This window comes from Heterodontus francisci, chromosome 34 (assembly GCF_036365525.1).
Source record: "Heterodontus francisci isolate sHetFra1 chromosome 34, sHetFra1.hap1, whole genome shotgun sequence".
Classification (NCBI taxonomy): Eukaryota; Metazoa; Chordata; class Chondrichthyes; order Heterodontiformes; family Heterodontidae; genus Heterodontus; species Heterodontus francisci.
Genome location: NC_090404.1, coordinates 23,330,266 through 23,351,348, shown reverse-complemented (window position 1 = coordinate 23,351,348; position 21,083 = coordinate 23,330,266).

Here is a 21,083-nt window from a genome sequence, read left to right as displayed (position 1 = left end):
CTATGAGCTCGGACGGGTCAATATAATTGTATTCAAAGTTGACTACACAAGCTCATTACTGTGGCATTCAATGGAGACAGGACCAGTTGAGCATTCACTGCGGACTGATCCGTGTATGCACGGTGATAATTAGTGTGGACATGTCCAGTTTACGATGCTTACCTTCAACGTGAATTTGTTCAATTGTGCAATGTTACTTTCCATGTGGACTGCTCCAGTTCAACCCGGTTATATTCAATGTGGACAGGCCCAATTCATGACGATTACTGCCAGTGTGAGCGTGTTCTGATTATGGCGGTTATATTTAGTGTGCACATCGCCAGGTCAGCTAGGTTACATTTAATGTGCACAGGTTTAGTTCTACGAACTTTCTTTCAGTGTGTTCTGATCAAGTTCAGCAGGGTCGCATTTATTGTGTCTATGTGTAGATTTGCAAGTTTGCATTCAGTGTGGAGTGGTCCAGATCAGCATGGTTATATTTAGTGTTGTATCAGCTGCGGCTCAATTGCTAGCACTCACGCCCATGAACTAGACGATTGTGGGTTCAGATTTTACTCGACGACTTGAGCACGAAAATTAAGGTTGACCCGACAGTACTGAAGCAGTGCTGCACTGTCAGAGGTGTTAAACTGAGTGCTTGAGTGGATGTATAAGATAAGAGCAAGATATTTATGCCCAGACCCTTGGCAAATATTTACCCCTCGATCAACATCACACAGATTATCTGGTTATTATCACAATGCTATTTGTGGATGCTTACAGGCAAATTGGCTGCCTACCTAAGATGAGTGACTACACTTCCAAAATATGTCATTGGCTGTAAACCTCTTTGGGACTTCCTGAGTTCGAGAGTTCGAGAAAGGCGTTATACAAATGAAATTAGTCCTATTTTTACCCTTCAATTCTGCCTCTTTCAGCAAAATCCTGAGATCGTGTAAAGACAATGTTGATCAACTAATCGTTTATTGCCCTAGCATTAACCAAATATTTTGGAGTGCATGTGTGTGCATGCAAAATCACGAAGTGTGGTTCCTTAAGTTGGTGACCAGCAGACACAAATGATCACGTGAGAATATGATATTCTGGCGACAACAGAGACCTGGCTCAAAACAGGGGACCATTTAATGCTTACCCAGATAGAATGAATTTAGGAAAGATAGAGCAAACAATTACCATTTCCAAAAACAGAGATTCTAACCACTTCCCCTTGACAGTAATAGCATTACCATCACTGCGCCCCCCACGATCAACATTTTGGGAGTCAGCATTGACCAGAAACCGAACTGGACCAGCCACATAAATACTGTGGCTGCAATAACATATCAGAGTGCAGGTATTCGGCTTCGAGCAATTCACCTCTTGTCTCTCTTTCCATCTGCTATGCGTCTGGTAGGAGTGTGATGGAATACTCTCAACTTGGCTGCCTGACTGTAACTTCAACAAAACACAAGAACTTCAATATCATCCAGGAAAAAAAAAACAGCCTGCTTGATCAGCATCCCGTCCACCCTGTTAAACATATATTCTCTTCACAGCTGGAACAGCGTGGCTGTCATGTGTACTATCTACGAGATGCACTGCAGCAACTCGCCAAGAATTCTACAACCGCACCTTTCAAATCCGTGAATGCGACGCAGAGAAGAACAAAGGCAACAAGCAGATGGAACACCACCTGCAAATGACCCTCCAAGTCACACACCATTCCAACTTGAAAATATCTCACAACTCCTTTATCATTTGTAGACCAAATTCTGAAACTCCCTGCCTCAAAGCAACGTACATACACCAGAAGGACTGAAGAAATTCAGGAATGTTACTTACCACAATCTTCTCAAGGGAATTGCAGATGGACAATAAATTCTGTCACTGTCAGCGATGCACACACCCGATGCATGATTTAAAAGGGGGTGGGTAGCAGCTTAGATTGAAGACAGTATTACAGTGCAGAAAAGAATGTCTTTGGCTTATCAAAGGTGGAATCTATTTGGCTGGAGTTGAGAAAGTATAAAGGAAGTATCCCAATACTTGGTGCATTTTGTAGATCATCAGAGAGTGGGAAGGAGATAGGGAGCTGAGCAGTGCCCAAAGACAGCGGCCCAGTACTGGAGATCAACCTGTGAGTGGGAAACATAATTAATTAGGGGAATGCAAGCAGGGGGATAGCAAAGATCAGAAGTGGTGCGGGGGTCTCGCCTGGGGATGGCCCACTCCGCTGGGAGGGGCCCTGTTTTCCCAGCCCTGGGGCCAAGGATCTGAGGTTGGGGGGATGTTTTCTGGTAAATTTTGCTGAAGCCTGAAACTTTCTCACTCTCTGAAGCATCCTGAGCCTCTCTTACACACTACGATGCACGCTGACCATTTCTCACACTCTCTGATGCATACTAAGCCTCCCTTACACATTCAGATACACCCTGACAATTTCTCACACTCTCTGAAGCATCCCGAAACACCCTTACACACTCTGATATACCCTGACAATTTCTCATACTCTCTGAAGTATCTGGAGCCTCCCTTACAGACTCGGATAAATCCAGATCACGAGGGAAGTTGTTATGGAGGTGGATTTTTATTGAAGGGGGTTAGTTATTGAGGGGAGGATTTTATTGAGGGGCTTTATTGCTGAGGTGAGCTAATCTTTAGGAGGTTAGTTATCGAGGAGGATTAGTGCAGAGGTGGGAGTATATTGAGGGGATTGGTGCTGAGGTGAGTGTTCACTGAGGGATTGATAGTTGAGGTGGGGTTTTATTCAGGGAGTTTACTGCTGAGGTGCGTGCCTTACTGAAGGGGTATAGTGAAAAGTGTGAGTTTTATTTAGTGCTTAGGTGGGGGGTTTATTGAGAGGTTCAGTGACGAAGTGGGAGTTTTGCTAAGTTGGAGGTTCAGTGCTAAGGTGGGGGTTTAGTGCTGAGGTGCGAGTTTATTGAGGGATTTCTGTGTTTAATGTGATGAGGATTTGTTGCTGAGGCGGGACCTTTACTGGGGCGATTTAGTGCTGGCTTTGAGGGAGTGTTGGACGTGAACAGGTGCTGAAGGATACCAGAAAAAGAGGACAAGGCAATTCAGTGGCTATTGCAGTGAGTGGTTTGTGTCAACTCAGTGTGGCCTGCACTTTATTACATTGGCTAGCAGCTGGACACCAGCACTCAGCCTGTTTCGGCGAACAGTGTGGAGAACAACTGATGGGTTCAAGGAAAACGAAGATGATGTAGCAAAGCGACATTCCAACTCTCAAGAGCGATGGCCCAAGCATAAGCAAGCATAGGGATGTCTCTGAACGGACAGGGGGCATTCTGCAAGGGGGAGGGTGAACAGCCAGAGGTTGTGGGACACATCGGTACCAATGACATGTGCCACATGCCAGTGAGGCTAGAAATAGGAAGATAGTGCATCTAAACACGTGGCTGAGCAGCTGGTGTAGAAGGGAGGGTTTCAGATATCTGGACCACTGGGCTCTCTTCAGGGACAGATGGGACCTGTACAAGAAGGACAAGAAGAAGCATCTAAACTGGAGGGGCACTAATATCGTGGCTGCAAGATTTGCTAGCGTCACTCGGAAGGGTTTAAACTAGTGTGGCAGGGGGGTGGGAACCAGAGCAGTAGGACAGCTAGTGAAATTAATGAGGAGGACATAGTAAACAAGGCCAGCAGGACTAAGAGGAAGAGCAGGCAGGGAGATGTTGCTGAGCACAGCGGGACTGGTGGTCTGAAGTGCATTTTTTTCAATGCGAGAATTATAGCAGGTAAGGCAGATGAATTTAGAGCTTGGCTTAGTACTTGGAAATATGATGTTGTTGCTATTACAGAGACTTGGTTGAGGGGAGGGCAGTATTGGCAGCGAAATGTTCCAGGCTTTAGAAGCTTCAGGTGGGATAGAGGGGGATGTAAAAGGGGTAATGGAGTTGCATTACTGGTTAAGGAGAATATCACAGCTGTACTGCGGGAGGACACCTCAGAGGGGTAATGCAGTGAGGCAATATGGGTGGAGCTCAGGAATAAGAAGGGTGCAGTCACGATGTTGGGGGTTTACTACAGGCCTCCCAACAGCAACCGAGAGGAAGAGGAGAAGATATGTAGACAGATTTTGGAAAGATGTAAAGGTAACAAGGTTGTGGTGGTGGGTGATGTTAACTTCCCCTATATTGACTGGGAATCACTTACTGCCAGGGGCGTGGATGGGGCAAAATTTGTGAGGAGCATCCAGGAGGGCTTCTTGAAACAGTATGTAGATAGTCCAACTAGGGATGGGGCCATTCTGGACCTGTATTGGGGAGCTAGCACGGCCACGTGGTCGAAGTTTCAGTTGGGGAGCATTTTGGGAGCAGTGACCATAATTCCATAAGTTTTAAGGTGCTTGTGGATAAGGATAAGAGTGGTCCTCGGGTGAAGGTGCTAAATTGGGGGAAGGCTAATTATAACAATATTAGGCAGGAACTGAAGAATTTGGATTGGGGTCGGCTGTTTGAGGATAAATCAACATCTGACATGTGGGAGTCTTTCAAACGTCAGCTGATTAGAATCCAGGACCAGCATGTTCCTGTGAGGAAGAAAGACAAGTTTGGTAAGTTTCGGGAAGCTTGGATAACACGGGATATTGTGAGCCTAGTCAAAAAGAAAAAGGAAGCATTTGTAAGGGCTGGAAGGCGAGGAACAGATGAAACACTTGAGGAACATAAAGACAGTAGGAGGGAACTTAAGCAAGGAGTCAGGAGGGCTAAAAGGGGTCATGAAAAGTCATTGGCAAACAGGATGAAGGAGAACCGCAAGGCTTTTTATACATATATAAAGAGCAAGAGGGTAACTCGGGAAAGGGTTGGCCCACTCAAGGACACAGATGGGAATCTATGTGTGGAGCCAGAGGAAATGGGTGAGGTGCTAAATGAGTACTTTGCATCAGTACTCACCAAAGAGAAGGACTTGGTGGATGATGAGCCTTGGAAAGGGAGTGCAGATAGTCTCAGTCATCTCATTATCAAAAAGGAGGAGGTGTTGGGTGTCTTGCAAAGCATTAAGGCACAGTGGCGCAGTGGTTAGCACCGCAGCCTCACAGCTCCATGGACCCGGGTTCGATTCTGGGTACTGCCTGTGTGGAGTTTGCAAGTTCTCCCTGTGTCTGCGTGGGTTTCCTCTGGGTGCTCCGGTTTCCTCCCACATGCCAAAGACTTGCAGGTTGATAGGTTAATTGGCCATTATAAAATTGCCCCTAGTATAGGTAGGTGGTAGGGAAATAGAGGGACAGGTGGGGATATAGTCGGAATCTGGGATTAGTGTTCTTTTTCTTTTGGGCCTCCTTATCTCGAGAGACAATGGATACGCGCCTGGAGGTGGTCAGTGGTTTGTGAAGCAGTGCCTGGAGTGGCTATAAAGGCCAATTCTGGAGTGACAGGCTCTTCCACAGGTGCTGCAGAGAAATTTGTTTGTTGGGGCTGTTGCACAGTTGGCTCTCCCCTTGCGCCTCTGTCTTTTTTCCTGCCAACTACTAAGTCTCTTCGACTCGCCACAATTTAGCCCTGTCTTTATGGCTGCCCGCCAGCTCTGGCGAATGCTGGCAACTGACTCCCACGACTTGTGATCAATGTCACACGATTTCATGTCGCGTTTGCAGACGTCTTTATAACGGAGACATGGACGGCCGGTGGGTCTGATACCAGTGGCGAGCTCACTGTACAATGTGTCTTTGGGGATCCTGCCATCTTCCATGCGGCTCACATGGCCAAGCCATCTCAAGCGCCGCTGACTCAGTAGTGTGTATAAGCTGGGGATGTTGGCCGCTTCAAGGACTTCTGTGTTGGAGATATAGTCCTGCCACCTGATGCCAAGTATTCTCCGAAGGCAGCGAAGATGGAATGAATTGAGACGTCGCTCTTGGCTGGCATACGTTGTCCAGGCCTCGCTGCCGTAGAGCAAGGTACTGAGGACACAGGCCTGATACACTCGGACTTTTGTGTTCCGTGTCAGTGCGCCATTTTCCCACACTCTCTTGGCCAGTCTGAACATAGCAGTGGAAGCCTTACCCATGCGCTTGTTGATTTCTGCATCTAGAGACAGGTTACTGGTGATAGTTGAGCCTAGGTAGGTGAACTCTTGAACCACTTCCAGAGCGTGGTCGCCAATATTGATGGATGGAGCATTTCTGACATCCTGCCCCATGATGTTCGTTTTCTTGAGGCTGATGGTTAGGCCAAATTCATTGCAGGCAGACGCAAACCTGTCGATGAGACTCTGCAGGCATTCTTCAGTGTGAGATGTTAAAGCAGCATCGTCAGCAAAGAGGAGTTCTCTGATGAGGACTTTCCGTACTTTGGACTTCGCTCTTAGACGGGCAAGGTTGAACAACCTGCCCCCTGATCTTGTGTGGAGGAAAATTCCTTCTTCAGAGGATTTGAACGCATGTGAAAGCAGCAGGGAGAAGAAAATCCCAAAAAGTGTGGGTGCGAGAACACAGCCCTGTTTCACACCACTCAGGATAGGAAAGGGCTCTGATGAGGAGCCACCATGTTGAATTGTGCCTTTCATATTGTCATGGAATGAGGTGATGATACTTAGTAGCTTTGGTGGACATCCGATCTTTTCTAGTAGTCTGAAGAGACCACGTCTGCTGACGAGGTCAAAGGCTTTGGTGAGATCAATGAAAGCAATGTAGAGGGGCATCTGTTGTTCACGGCATTTCTCCTGTATCTGACGAAGGGAGAACAGCATGTCAATAGTCGATCTCTCTGCACGAAAGCCACACTGTGCCTCAGGGTAGACGCGCTCGGCCAGCTTCTGGAGCCTGTTCAGAGCGACTCGAGCAAAGACTTTCCCCACTATGCTGAGCAGGGAGATTCCACGGTAGTTGTTGCAGTCACCGCGGTCACCTTTGTTTTTATAGAGGGTGATGATGTTGGCATCGCGCATGTCCTGGGGTACTGCTCCCTCGTCCCAGCACAGGCATAGCAGTTCATGTAGTGCTGAGAGTATAGCAGGCTTGGCACTCTTGATTATTTCAGGGGTAATGCTGTCCTTCCCAGGGGCTTTTCCGCTGGCTAGGGAATCAATGGCATCACTGAGTTCCGATTTGGTTGGCTGTATGTCCAGCTCATCCATGACTGGTAGAGGCTGGGCTGCATTGAGGGCAGTCTCAGTGACAGCATTCTCCCTGGAGTACAGTTCTAGGTAGTGCTCAACCCAGCGGTCCATCTGTTTGCGTTGGTCAGTGATTATGTCCCCCGATTTAGATTTGAGGGGGGTGATCTTCTTGATGGTTGGCCCAAGAGCTCTCTTCATGCCATCATACATTCCTCTGATGTTTCCGGTGTCTGAGGCCAGCTGAATATGACTGCATAGGTGTTGCCAGTAGTCGTTTGCGCAACGCCTAGCTGTTCTTTGTGCAGTACTTCTGGCTGCTTTAAGTGCTGCGGATGTTAAATCGCTGGGGGCTTTCTTGTAGTTCAAAAGTGCAATGCGCTTAGCGGCTATGACAGGTTCCAGCTCTTCATTATGAGATTGAAACCAGTCTGCATTTCTCTTCGCACTTTTGCCGTAGGTGGTCAAAGCTGACTCATAGATGGCGTCTCTGATGTGGGCCCACTTGGTCTCAGCATCCCCTGTGGGAGTGTTTTGAAGGGCTGTTACAAGTGAATTTAGAAATTTTTGTAACAGCTGTGGGTGAGAAATTCTGCTCGTGTTGATGCGCGGGTGGCCCTTCTGCTTGGAATGATGCAACTTCTTTGGTCTGAGTCTAACCTTGCTGCACACCAGGGAGTGGTCGGTGTCGCAGTCCGCACTGTGGAAGCTGCGTGTGATTTGAACACTGTTTAAGGCGGCTCGCCTTGTGACAATGAGGTCTAGCTGGTGCCAACGACGTGATCTTGGGTGCCTCCATGAAACCTGGTGACAGGGTTTAGTGTGAAAGAACGAGTTGGTGATGCAGAGGTTATGATAGGTACACAACTCAAGCAGTCTCTGCCCGTTCTCATTCATCCTTCCAACGCCATAGCGCCCAAGGCAGGAGGGCCATGAGTCATGGTCGGCCCCAACCCTGGCATTAAAGTCCCCCAGCAGGAATAGGTGTTCGGTGTTGGGGATGCTGCTAATGATGTTATGGAGTTGTTCATAGAACTGGTCTTTAGCTTCAGGTGCGGAACAGAGTGTTGGAGCATAGATGCTGAGTAGGTGTACTGGACCAGAGGTGGTGAGCAGTCGGATGGACAGTATGCGTTCCGAGCCATTTGAGGGAGGCTCTATCATGCTGAGCAAGGAGTTTCTGATGGCGAAGCCCACTCCATGCTGTCTTGGTTCTTCAGGATCCCTGCCCTGCCAGAAGAAGGTGTAGTCTTGCTCTGCTAGAGAGCCACTCGCGGGGAGGCGAGTCTCCTGAAGTGCTGCAATGTCCACATTGAGTCTACTGAGCTCGTTGTTAATGATGGCGGTCTTCCGAGAATCGTTGATTTGTGTAAGGTCTTCCGACAGGCCAGGACACATAGTTCTGACGTTCCAGCTTGCAAAGCGAAGGGCTGGTACCTTCTTTCCTTTTTTCATGTTGTTTGGTGCGGTGTGTCAGTCCACCTTTCGGGCAATGACCCTGAGCTCCAAGCACCCATTGAAGCAGGCAGACTGTGGCGGGACAGAACCTTATTGACCGGGGGCTGCCCGGTTTGAGGCGGGCGGTAGCTGTCCAGTGAGGTGCAATGACCTCTCCCACCGACAAAGGCAACCCGTGGCGCCCAGTTTCTACGCCAATTTATCTGGACTTATAACCCGTAACTGCTGCCTTCCGTGTTGTTTCAGTCGCTGTGAGGCAACTATGGAGTGACCTCTCCATGGCGCATGCCTGGGCAAATTTATGGAGGTTGAGAGTTGCCCAGTCGTCAAAACCCCCCTCTCGGCCTTTCTGGTGGGGTCCAAAGGAGTGCAGGACACGACGTTTGGCACCAGTATGGCTGCAGGAACTGCCGGAAACATGCCAAAGGTGACACATGACCGCCTACGGGGTTCCACTCCAGATTTTCTGTTAGGGTTTACTCCCTTAGCCTTGGTCTCTCCCGAGACGCCCACAAGGCAGTGGGGTTGTTGGGGCCCCTACACAGGTGTAGGATGGTGCCGGTGGGAGGAGGGGATGCAAGGGGGAGGGGTAGAGGGAGGGGGTGGGGGGGGGGTGCAGGGGAAGGGGGTGCGGGGTGAAGATGGTGCGAGGGGGGGGCGGGCTGGGACGGGGTTGTGAGGGGGTGAGCTGAGAGGGTGGAGCAGGGAAGGGGACGGGGGTAGGATTACTATAAATGGGTGGTTGATGGTCGGCACAGACTCGGTGGGCCGAAGGGCCTGTTTCAGTGCTGTATCTCTAAACTAAACTAAACTAAAACATAAGTCCCCAGGGCCTGATGGGATCTACTCTAGAATACTGAGGGAGGCAAGGGAAGAAATTTCTGGGGCCTTGACAGAAATCTTTGCATCCTCATTGGCTACAGGTGAGGTCCCAGAGGACTGGAGAATAGCCAATGTTGTTCCATTGTTCAAGAAGGGTGGCAAGGATAATCCAGGAAATTATAGGCCGGTGAGCTTTACGTCCGTGGCAGGGAAACTATTAGAGAGGATTATTCGGGACAGGATTTACTCCCATTTGGAAACAAACGAATTATTAGCGAAAGACAGCATGGTTTTGTGAAGGGAAGGTCGTGTCTTACTAATTTGATTGAGTTTTTTTAGGAAGTGACGAAGATGATTGATGAAGGAAGGGCAGTGGATGTTATCTATATGGACTTTAGTAAAGCCTTTGACAAGGTCCCGCATGGCAGACTGGTACAAAAGATAAAGTCACACGGGATCAGAGATGAGCTGGCAAGATGGATACAGAACTGGCTCGGTCATAGAAGACAGAGGGTATCAGTGGAAGGTTGTTTTTCTGAATGGAGGGATGTGACTAGTGATGTTCCGCAGCAATCAGTGCTGGGACCTTTGCTGTTTGTAGTATATATAAATGATTTGGAGGAAAATGTAGCTGGTCTGATTAGTAAGTTTGCGGACGACACAAAGGTTGGTGGAGTTACGGATAATGATGAGGATTGTCAGAGGATACAGCAGGATATAGATCGGTTGGAGACTTGGGCAGAGAAATGGCAGATGGAGCTTAATCCGGACAAATGTGAGGTAATGCATTTTGGAAGGACTAATGAGTGTGGGAAGTATACAGTAAATGGCAGCACCCTTAGGAGTATTGACAGACAGAGAGATCAGGGCATACAGGTCCACCGGTCACTGAAAGTGGCAACGCAGGTGGATAAGGTAGTTAAGAAGGCATACAGCATGCTTGCCTTCATCGGTCGGGGCATAGAGTATAAAAATTGGCAAGTCATGTTGCAGCTGTACAGAACCTTAGTTAGGCCACACTTAGAATATTGCATGCAATTCTGGTTGCCGCATTACCAGAAGGATGTGGAGGCTTTGGAGAGGGTACAAAGGAGGTTTACCAGGATGTTGCCTGGTCTGGAGGGCATTAGCTATGAGGAGAGGTTGGAAAGACTCGGATTATTTTCACTGGAACGACGGAGGTGGAGGGGCGACATGATAGAGGTTTACAAAGTTATGAGCAGCATGGACAGAGTGGATAGTCAGAAGTTTTTTCCCCAGAGTGGAAGAGTCATTTACTAGGGGATATAGGTTTAAGGTTCGAGGGGCAAAGTTTAGAGGGGATGTGCGAGGCAAGTTTTTTACACAGAGGGTGGTGAGTGCCTGGAACTTGCTGCCAGGGGAGGTGGTGGAAGCAGATACGATAGCGGCGTTTAAGAGACATCTTGACAAATATATGAATAGGAAGGGAATAGAGGGGTATGGGCCCCAGAAGTGCAGAAGGTGTTAGTTTCGGCAGGCATCAAGATCGGCGCAGGCTTGGAGGGCCGAATTCTTTGTTCTTTGTTCTTTCCCCACAATGGACGTCTAGTTCACTGATAATGTAGTGACTGAAAGGGCCAGTTTCGATGCTCTATGACTCTATGTAGTCTCCAGTGTTACTTTTGCCAGCTTCCATTTTAAATTTGGCACAGAATCTGCTTTTGTCTGGTCCCCAACCCAGGATTCAATAATTTCCCATAGATTTATGACGAGGCCCGGATATTTTCTCCTTTATTGCCAGAAAGATGATCAAATGCATTTTATTCAGGCTCAATATTGATTCAACGAAAGTTTGCACAGCGGTTTTTTAACCATGTGGCAATGCGAACAATATCACACCTTACCTTTGAAACACCCTCTAGTTTTCAGTTCCAGATCAAATGTATTTATTACCAGTTCCCTCTTTGGTAGAAGCTGAGACAAAATATCTTATTTACCGCTTTGCAGTCTGTCTAGTACCAGTTGTCATACCCTCAGCCGATCACATTTTCAGTGGCCATACTCCATCCATGGATTTACTTTATTCTCTTAATATTATGAGAGAAAAATGACCTTCTATTCTGTTGCCATATTCAACGCGATATTTTTCATTGCTCGCTTTATGCCGGTTTTACACTCCAGGCATGGCTTTTAATATTGAATCCACCAGCAACACTCACTGTGTCCCCTAACAGTGACATTAGAAAACTTAAGTACACGGCTCCCTCTTCCTTCATGTCCAGGCATGTTATTGAATCCATCTCAATGCTGTGTCATTTTCCTTCCTGAATGTAAATGCTTTATTTCTTTCGGTGAACTCGTGGCTTTCAGGGTCATGATAACGCAGAATTCTTGCCTGTACCTCAAGGTGCAGTGATTGGGGGGAGGGGCGGTATTTGTTGGTGGAAACATAAGTTCATTAATAACGCCAGATAGTTGTATACTTGACAGTAAATTGTCAACCACCTGTTGACTTATATTGTAAAATCATTTGATGCTTACATTAAATTCAAATAGTATGAGATATATTTCAATTAGTATTCACAACAGAAGAGAAACCTGTCAATGTCACGATAAAGAAGGAAGAGCAGAGTAACTGGAGTGGGCAAAAATAGGGATATGTTGGGACTGCTTAAAGTAGAGAAGTCAACTGAGCCAGATGGGATGGAACCTAAATTGTTGATGGGAATAAGGGCGAAGGCTCCAGCAACAATCTGTGACTCTTCTGACCCCCTACATCATTTTGATAATTTCCAGTATCCTGGCACCAACTGCCTCCTCTTCACTATGGGCGTCCAATCTCTCCACCAGGACGGTTTGAGGGCTCTCCAACTTCTTCCTTGAACAGAGGCCCAGCCAGCCCCAACCACCACCACCCTCCTCTGCCAGGCTGAACGTGTTCTCATATCGAACGACTTCTCCTTTAGCTCCACTCACTTCCTTCAAGTAAAAGGTGGTTGCTATGGGTACCCGCATGGGTCCCAGTTATGCCTGTCTTTTTGTGGGATATGTTGAACATTCCTTGTTCCAGTCCCATTCAGGCCCCCTCCACCAACTCTTTTTCCGGTACATTGATGACTGTATCGGGGCTGTTTCCTGCTCCCGCCCCGAACTGGAAAACTTTATCAACTTTGCTTCTAATTTCCACCCTTCTTGCACTTCACCTGATCCATCTCCGACACTTCCCTTCCCTTCCTCGACTTCTCTGTCTCTATCTCTGGAGGTAGGTTGTCTACTAATATCCATTATAAGCCCACTGACTCCCACATCTACCTCGACTACAATTCTTCACACCCTGCCTCCTGTAAGGACTCCATTCCATTCTCCCAGTTTCTCTGTCTCCCACGCACCTGCTTTGATGATGCTACCTTCCATGACAGAGCTTCTGATATGTCTTCCTTTTTCCTCAACCGAGGATTCCCCTCCACTGTGGTTGACAGGGCCCTCAACCATGTCCAGCCCATTTCCCGCACCTCAACCCTTACCCCTTCCCCTCCCTCCCAGAACCATGACAGGGTTCCCCTTGTCCTCACTTTCCACCCCATCAGCCTCCATGTACAAAGGATCATCCTCCGCCATTTCCGCCACCTCCAGCGTGATGCCACTACCAAACGCACCTTCCCTTCCCTTCCCCTGTCAGCATTCTGAAGGGATCGTTCCCTCCATGACACCCTGGTCCACTCCTCCATTACCCCCAACACCTCATCCCCTTCCCACGGCACCTTCCCATGCAATCACAGGAGGTGTAATACCTGCCCATTTACCTCCTCTCTCCTCACTCTCCCAGGCCCCAAACATTCCTTTCAGGTGAAGCAGAGATTTACTTGTACTTCTTTCAATGTAGTCTATTGTATTCGCTACTCACAATGTGGTCTCCTCTACACTGGGGAGACCAAACGCAGATTGGGTGACCTCTTTGTCGAACACCTCCACTCAATCCAAAAGCATGACCACGAGCTTCCGGTTGCTTGCCATTTCAACACTCCCCCCTGCTTTCATGCTCACATCTCTGTCCTGAGATTGCTGCAGTGTTCCAGTGAACATCAACGCAAACTCGAGGAACAGCATCTCATTTACTGATTGGGCACTCTACCGGACTGAACACTGAGTTCAATAATTTCAGAGCATGACGGGCCCCCCATTCTATTTTTATTTTTAGTTATTTTTAAAAAAAAATGTTGTGTTTATTTTATTTTATCTTCGTTTGTTCAGTTTGCTTACCCACTGTTTTTGTTTTCATGTTTGTACTTGCAGCTGTTCAGTTTTCAGTCCGTTAACACCCTATCTGTACTAATGCTTTGTCTTTCAACAGACCATTAACATATTGTTTGCCTTTGCTCCATGACCTTCTGGTCGGTTATTCTCTGTGACCTTGTCCAGTCTACACATTCTGCTTTGTTCTCTCTTGCCCCACCCCCACTTTACTTGCTTAAAACCTTTCACATTTCGAATATTTGCCAGTTCTGAAGGAGGATCACTGACCTGAAACGTTCACTCAGCTTCTCACTCCACGGATGCTGCCAGACCTGCTGAGCATTTCCAGCATTTCTTGTTTCTTATTTCATTGAATACACGATCGGTTCCTGAAGACTGGAGGTTTGCAACTGTTACACCGTTGTTTAAAAAGGGGAGAGGTATAAACCCGATCAGTCAGCCTAAAATCGATGGCAGGAACATTTCTAGTGAACAAAATCTGGGAGAATATTAACTGTAATTTGAAAAAAAAATGAGTTAATAAATGAGACAGCTAACACAGATTTATAAAAGGCTTGATCGTATCAGGCAAGCTTGATCGAGTACTTTGATGAAATAATAGTGAGGATGGAAGTAATGGTGTACGGTGATATTTCATACTCGAAGTAAGTGTAGAGTGGTGTCTCTCAAGGGTCGTATTAAGACCATTGCTCTTTTTGAAATATGTTAATTACCTGGACGCGGGCACAGAGGGCATGATTTCAATGTTTACAGATTACACAGAAGTTAGAAATGTAGCACAGAGTGAGGAGGATAGGAACAGACTTCAGAACAATGAAAACTGGTACATGGGCCGACGCATGGTGGGTGAAATGTATGCAAAGAAGCGTCAAGTGCTGCACTTTGATTGGGGGGAAAATGTGTAATGGGCATAGTACCCAAATGGTACGATTTTAAAGAGGATGTAGAAATAGATAGATCTGAGGGTGTACTTATGCAAATCTTTGAAGGAGGAGGACAAGTTGATCCGGTTGCTAATGCATGCAGGAACCTGGTCATTAGAAACAGTGGCATCGTGTACAAGAACAAGGAAGCTTTGCTAATCATTTATAAATCACTGGTTAGGCCTTTCATTGCCATGGTTGAAATTGAACCTTATCTATGAACATTTGCATTATTTAACCTTTATCCAGGATATGAAACAGTCCTGGATATGATTAATACCATTTTTAATAGCAGAATCCAATAGTCTCACGTAAACTCTCTGATGTGTCAGCAGTTGTTATGCTCGACAGATTCCCTTCCCACCCACTGAGCTTTAAATGGTTTCGCTCCCTTATGAAGACACTGGTGTGTGAGCTGCTGGGAGGGAGGGCTGGTTGTATCCTTTTCCACACGTGGAGCAGGTGAACGCCCTTTCCTAGATATGTTTCCAACTGAGAACTATAATGAAATCTCTTCCACGATCGACATTTTCACATGTTGCGGGTGTCCTTGTGTCTCGCCAGGTTCGATGAACAGTTGAAGCCTCGTCCACACACATACAGTTTCTTCCCGATATGAATGGAGTGATGTTTTTCTTCAGACTGTGTAACTGGTTGAAGATCTTTCCCCAGTCAGAACATTGGCACACTGTCACGGAGATGCTTTCCCAGTCACACCGGCGTTTGAAATCTGTTCCCAATGACAGAACTGACAAAGATTTTTTTTCCTGTCTACTCAGTTCCATTCTACATTCACTGGCCAGATTTTACAGTGCCAATAATGGTGAACCCTGAGACGTTGCCCACTATTGAGAGTCGGAATAGAACCATTAATTCAGGCAATTGCATATATGCTGTAAACCAGAAATTGTGGTGCATCTCAATGGGCTCTGTAGGAGACTGTGATGGTGGTCCCCTTGGGTGCTTTGTAAAGCGGCAGGGGCATGTATTTCGTCAATTTAGGCGGATTGCACACAATTAGCACTGAGTTTAACGTTGATTTATTGAGAGCTGATATCAGCAGGTAGAGTCTGTTCGGGAGCGCACCCACATCCATAAACACCAAAAAATCATATTCACAGAATGCAGCGCTTCTGTTTTACTTTTACTTGGAGTCTTAGCTTGTTTCCCGTGTCCAAGGGAGAGAATTTTAACTCCTCTTATATTATGTGCCACTGTTTAAAATGTAGATGCAGGATTTGTTTTTTTATAAAGAAAATAAGCCTTCAAAGCCCTTGAAATTAGTAATTTGGGGCGTGAGAGAGGGAAACTGGTGAATAAAACCAGAGTGAAGTTCAGTAATGTTTAAGTGTGGGAGATATGGAGATTATGGAATTATTTTAGCAATCTTTAACAACGAGAGATACTGCCTTTAAATTTGGATAAAGCCATTGTTTGGAACAGTCCCTATTTCCTTGGATTTCCATGGAGAAATGCAACATTTATGAATCAGTGTCAACAAAAGCCAGAGCCGTTGTAATTGATGATGATCTACTTTCATGCCTCTCTGAAAAACTGTTAGAAGAATGTCTGACTGGAAGGCAAAGCCTGGTAAATCAGATATTTCCAATAACTCGCCTGTTGCTTGGTAACATTCTAGTGTTGTTTGACCTTTTTTGAAGAAGTTATTGATGCCCTATTTCGATTGAATCTGTTCTCGGCTGATTCTGTAATTTGTTAACAGCATCGCACTAAAGGACGATGATGAATTGTGTGTTCAAATCCGATGCTACTCATCTCATCCATCTCGGCCTCCTCCTGAAGTCCCCCACATCACAGATGCCAGACTTCAGCCAATTCGATTCACTCTGCATGATATCATGAAACGACTGAAGGCACTGGATACTGCAAAGGCTATGGGCCCTGGCAATATTCCGGCAATAGTACTGAAGACCTGTCCTCCAGAACTTGCCGTACCCCTAGGCAAACTGTTCCAGTACAGCTACAACACTGGCATCGACCTTGCAATGTGGAAAATTGCCCAGGTATGTCCTGTACACAAAAGGCAGGACAAGTCCAACCAGGCCAATTACCGCCCCATCAGCCTACTCTCAATCATCAGTAAAGTGATGGAAGATGTCATCAACAGTGCCATCAAGCGACACTTGCTTAGCAATAACCTACTCAGTGACGCTCTGTTTCGATTCCGCCAGGGCCACTCAGCTCCTGACATCATTACAGCCTTGGTTCAAACATGGACAAAAGATCTGTACTCAAGAAGTGAGGTGAGAGTGACTGCCCTTGATATCAAGGCAGCATTTGATCGAGTATGGCATCAAGGAGCCCTAACAAAACTAAAGTCAATGGGAATCAGGGGAAAAAACTTCCGCTGGCTGGAGTCACACCTAGCGCAAAGAAAGATGGTTGTGGTTGTTGGAGGTCAATCTTCTCAGCTGCAGGACATCATTTCAGGAGTTCCTTAGGGTAATATCCTAGGCCCAACCATCTTCAGCTGCTTCATCAATGACCTTCCTTCAATCATAAGGTCAGAAGTGGGGATGTTCGCTGATGATTGCACAATGTCCAGCACCATTCGTGACTCCTCAGATACTGAAGCAGTCCATGTAGAAATGCAGCAAGACTTGGACAATATCCAGGCTTGGGCTGAGAAGTGGCAAGTAACATTCATGCCACACAAGTGCCAGGCAATGACCATCTCCAACAAGAGAGAATCTAACCATCTCCCCTTGACATTCAATGGCATTACCATCGCTGAATCCCCCTCAATCAACATCCTAGGGGCTACCATTGACCAGAAACTGAACTGGAGTAGCCATATAAATACCATGGCTACAAGAGCAGCTCAGAGGTTAGGAAACCTGCGGCGAGTAACTTACCTCCTGATTCTCCAAAGCCTGTCCACCATCTACAAGGCACAAGTCAGGAGTGTGATGGAATACTCTCAACTTGCCTGGATGGGTGCAGCTCCAACAACACTCAAGAAGCACGACACCATCCAGGAAAAAGCAGCCCGCTTGATTGGCACCCCATATACAAGCATTCACTCCCTTGACCACCGACGCACAGTGGCAGCCGTGTGTACCATCTACAAGATGCACTGCAGCAATGCACCAAGGCTCCTTAGACAGCACCTTCCAAACCCGCGACCTCTACCAACTAGAAGGACAAGGGCAGCAAATGCATGGGAACACCACCACCTGCAAGTTCCCCTCCAAGTCACACACCATCCTGACTTGGAACTCTACCGCCGTTCCTTCATTGTCACTGGGTCAAAATCCTGGAACTCCCTTCCTAACAGCACTTTGGGTGTACCTACCCCACATGGGCTGCATTGGTTCAAGAAGGCAGCTCACCACCACCTTCTCAAGGGCAATTAGGGATGGGCAATAAAATGCTGGCCTGGCACCAGCGACGCCCACATCCCATGAAGCAATTTTTTTAAAATCCTCTTTTACATTGAGATGCTAAAGTTCACCAACCATAATTGCGGCAGTGACTGTTTTTAAAATAAAGTGCATTTTGGAGCTATCGTTAGTCTTTCACAAAACAGCTGGTGCCATATCATAATCAATTGAGACATTCTTTTTTTTGTATCTATATATCAACATTTTAAACTTCTAAAACAAACCTTGCAAAATCACCATGCAAGATTCGGCAGCAGGTTCAAAGAGCGTATTCTCCAACGAATTAAACTGCACTGTTATAAATATTTAAATGTTTAAAATCATTACAAGACACTCACCTGCCTTTGAAACGAAGACTGACCTCAAGAGGCGTGTCATCGGCTCGTGACGCCATTTGAAGGCGGGGCTTCGACTGCAATGCGCTTCGCTTCGAAGCCTCTCAGCGTCTTTGGTCGGTTGTACGTGCTGCAACGAACTCAACAAGTTCAAATTTCTGACAGCATTCAGCCGTGAACTCCGTCACTTCGCCGCTGACTGCAAAATCCAGGCCATTATCTCACAGACCTGTTACATTTCTGCTCCCTCTGTTGAGTTCTGTACACTTTCAAACTCAACAAGGTGTCTTTCACTGGCTCCGTTTCCAGCCCTCATGTTGCAGAAAGCTGCTGTCAAAGCTCCACATTCCAGCTGTTTTTTTTCGGGTTGAATTTGTGTGAGGTCATTAAAGGATACTGCAGCGTTACCTCTGTTCAGAACAGCAGATCTAAGCCGCATTTCAGACGCGGAAACAAACCAATGAATTATTCACTCTTCCCCAGCTTCACAGTGAGTGAAGCCGGGATGAGCAACATTTTTTAAAATCTAAATTGTACCTTGTTCTTCTGTATAGCTAATCTAAACATTGAAATACAATGGTCACTATCCCTGAGATGCTTCTCGACACTGACAATCCCGGACTTGATCCAACAAAGTTTCCTTTAACATTGTTCAGGAAATTTACTCAAAGAAAGTTCATCTGAACGGGATTCAAAATTTCCCTTCATCTCTGCGCTTAACACAATCACGGCCTTATGAAATGCTACTGGAATTAAAATCTCCCTTTATCGCTGCTCCTTTGCTCTTGTTTCTTTTATTAATTTCATAGCAATTCTGCTCCTCGATCTACTTCGCAATATTTTGCAGCTCGTAAAATGCACCAAGTGGCGTTTTTTTAAAATTCATTCATGGGATGTGGGCGTCGCAGGCCAGGCCAGCATTTATTGCCCATCCCTCATTGCCCTTGAACTGAGTGGCTTGCTGGGCCATTTCAAGGGCATGTAAGAGTCAACCACATTGCTGTGGATCTGCAGTCACATGTAGGCCAGACCAGGTAAGGACAGCAGATTTCCTTCCCTCAAGGATATTAGCTCCTTCATTTTTTTCTCAATTCGAACTAAATAGATTCTGTCCTTGATCTATCACCAGAACGTTAAATTCCCAGGTGGCTATCTGTGACTACAGCTCACCAATATTATTAAGCATATTTCGAGTTTTTACACACATGCACTCAAACACATGTGTGAGTGCTTTGATAACGGAAGATTAGGTGATCAAAGTATCGTTACCCTGTCCCAGGTATTTGTGAAGGGAACGGAGTGCTCATGGAATAGAGGAATAGCTGTTAAATTTCTCTTTACTCTTCCGAAAATGTATGGTCAATGTAATAGTTTGTACGGATAATAGAGGATTACCTGATCAAAGTATGTTTAACTGACCCAAGATGTTTGGTCAATGGGATAAAATGTACAGGTAATAGGGGATTGACTGATCAATGTAGCTTCACCCTGCCCCAGGCATTTGGTGAACGAACAGAATTCTAAGCTAATAGAAGAATAGCTGCCAAAATTATTTTACTCGGACCCCAGAGTTTGGTGAATTGGACAGTATGTCCACTATTAGAGGAATACTGATCCATGTAGCATTACCCTGTCCCACGAAGTTTGGTGAATGGGCCAGAATTTAGGAATGATAAAGGAATAACAGATCAATGCTATGATTTGAATTCGTAGCTCAAACAGTGATGTCGGAGTTGGGCATTTCTTAAGGGCAGAGGGGATATGATGGAGCTGTATAAAACGCTAGTTAGGCCACAGCTGGAGTACTGTGTACAGTTCTAGGCGCCACACTATAAGAAAGGTGTGATTGAACTAGAGAGGGTGCAGAGGAGATTCACCAGGCTTTTGCAGAGAGACTGGATAAGTTAGGGTTGTTTTCCTTAGAACAGAGAAGGCTGTGGGGGGGGAGGGGTGTACCTGATTGAGATATAGTAAATTATGAGGGGCATAGATAAGGTAGATAGGATGAAACATTTTCCCTTAGCGAGGTGTCAATAACCAGGGATATCGATTTAAGGTGAGGGACAGGAGGTTTAGAGGGTATTTGAGGAAAACATTTTTCACCCTGAGGGTGGTTGGACTCTGAAACACACTGCCTCAAGGACTGGTAGAGGCACGAACCCTCACAACATTTAAGAGGCATTTAGATGAGCAGTTGAAATGCCATAGCATACCAGGCTATGGGCCAAGTGTCAAAGAAAAATGCAGCACTGAAACAGGCTCTTTGGCCCACCAAGCCTTTGCTGACCAACAACCACCCATTTATACTAATCCTATATTAATCCCATTTCCCCAACCACATCCCACCTTCCCTTAATTCTCCTACCACCTACCTATACTAGGGGCAATTTACCATGGTCAATTTATCTATCAACCTGCGAGTCTTTGGCTGTGGGAGGAAACCAGAGCACCCAGCAGAAACCCATGCGATCACAAGGAAAATTTGCAAACTCTGCACAGGCAGTACCTAGAACTGACCCGGATCACTGGAGATGTGATGTTGCAATGCTAACCACTGCGCCACTGTGCTACCCAGTGCTGGGGACTTGGATTATAATAGATAGGTGCTTGTTGGCCGACATGGGCATGATAGGCTGAAAGGCTTGTTTCTGTGCTGTATAACTCTATGACTCTATGACAAACTCCAATACTGGGGAAAGAGGCAGCTGTTCTTTTGGGACAAGGTCCACTTAAAACGGGCTAGGACTAATGTTCAGGCGAATCCAATAACTGAGGCTGTCGTTGGGACTTTAAAATAAAATGTTGGGGAGGCTTCAAGTGATGCAGAATTTATAATTGTGAAAAGAAGAGTCAAGGGCACAGAA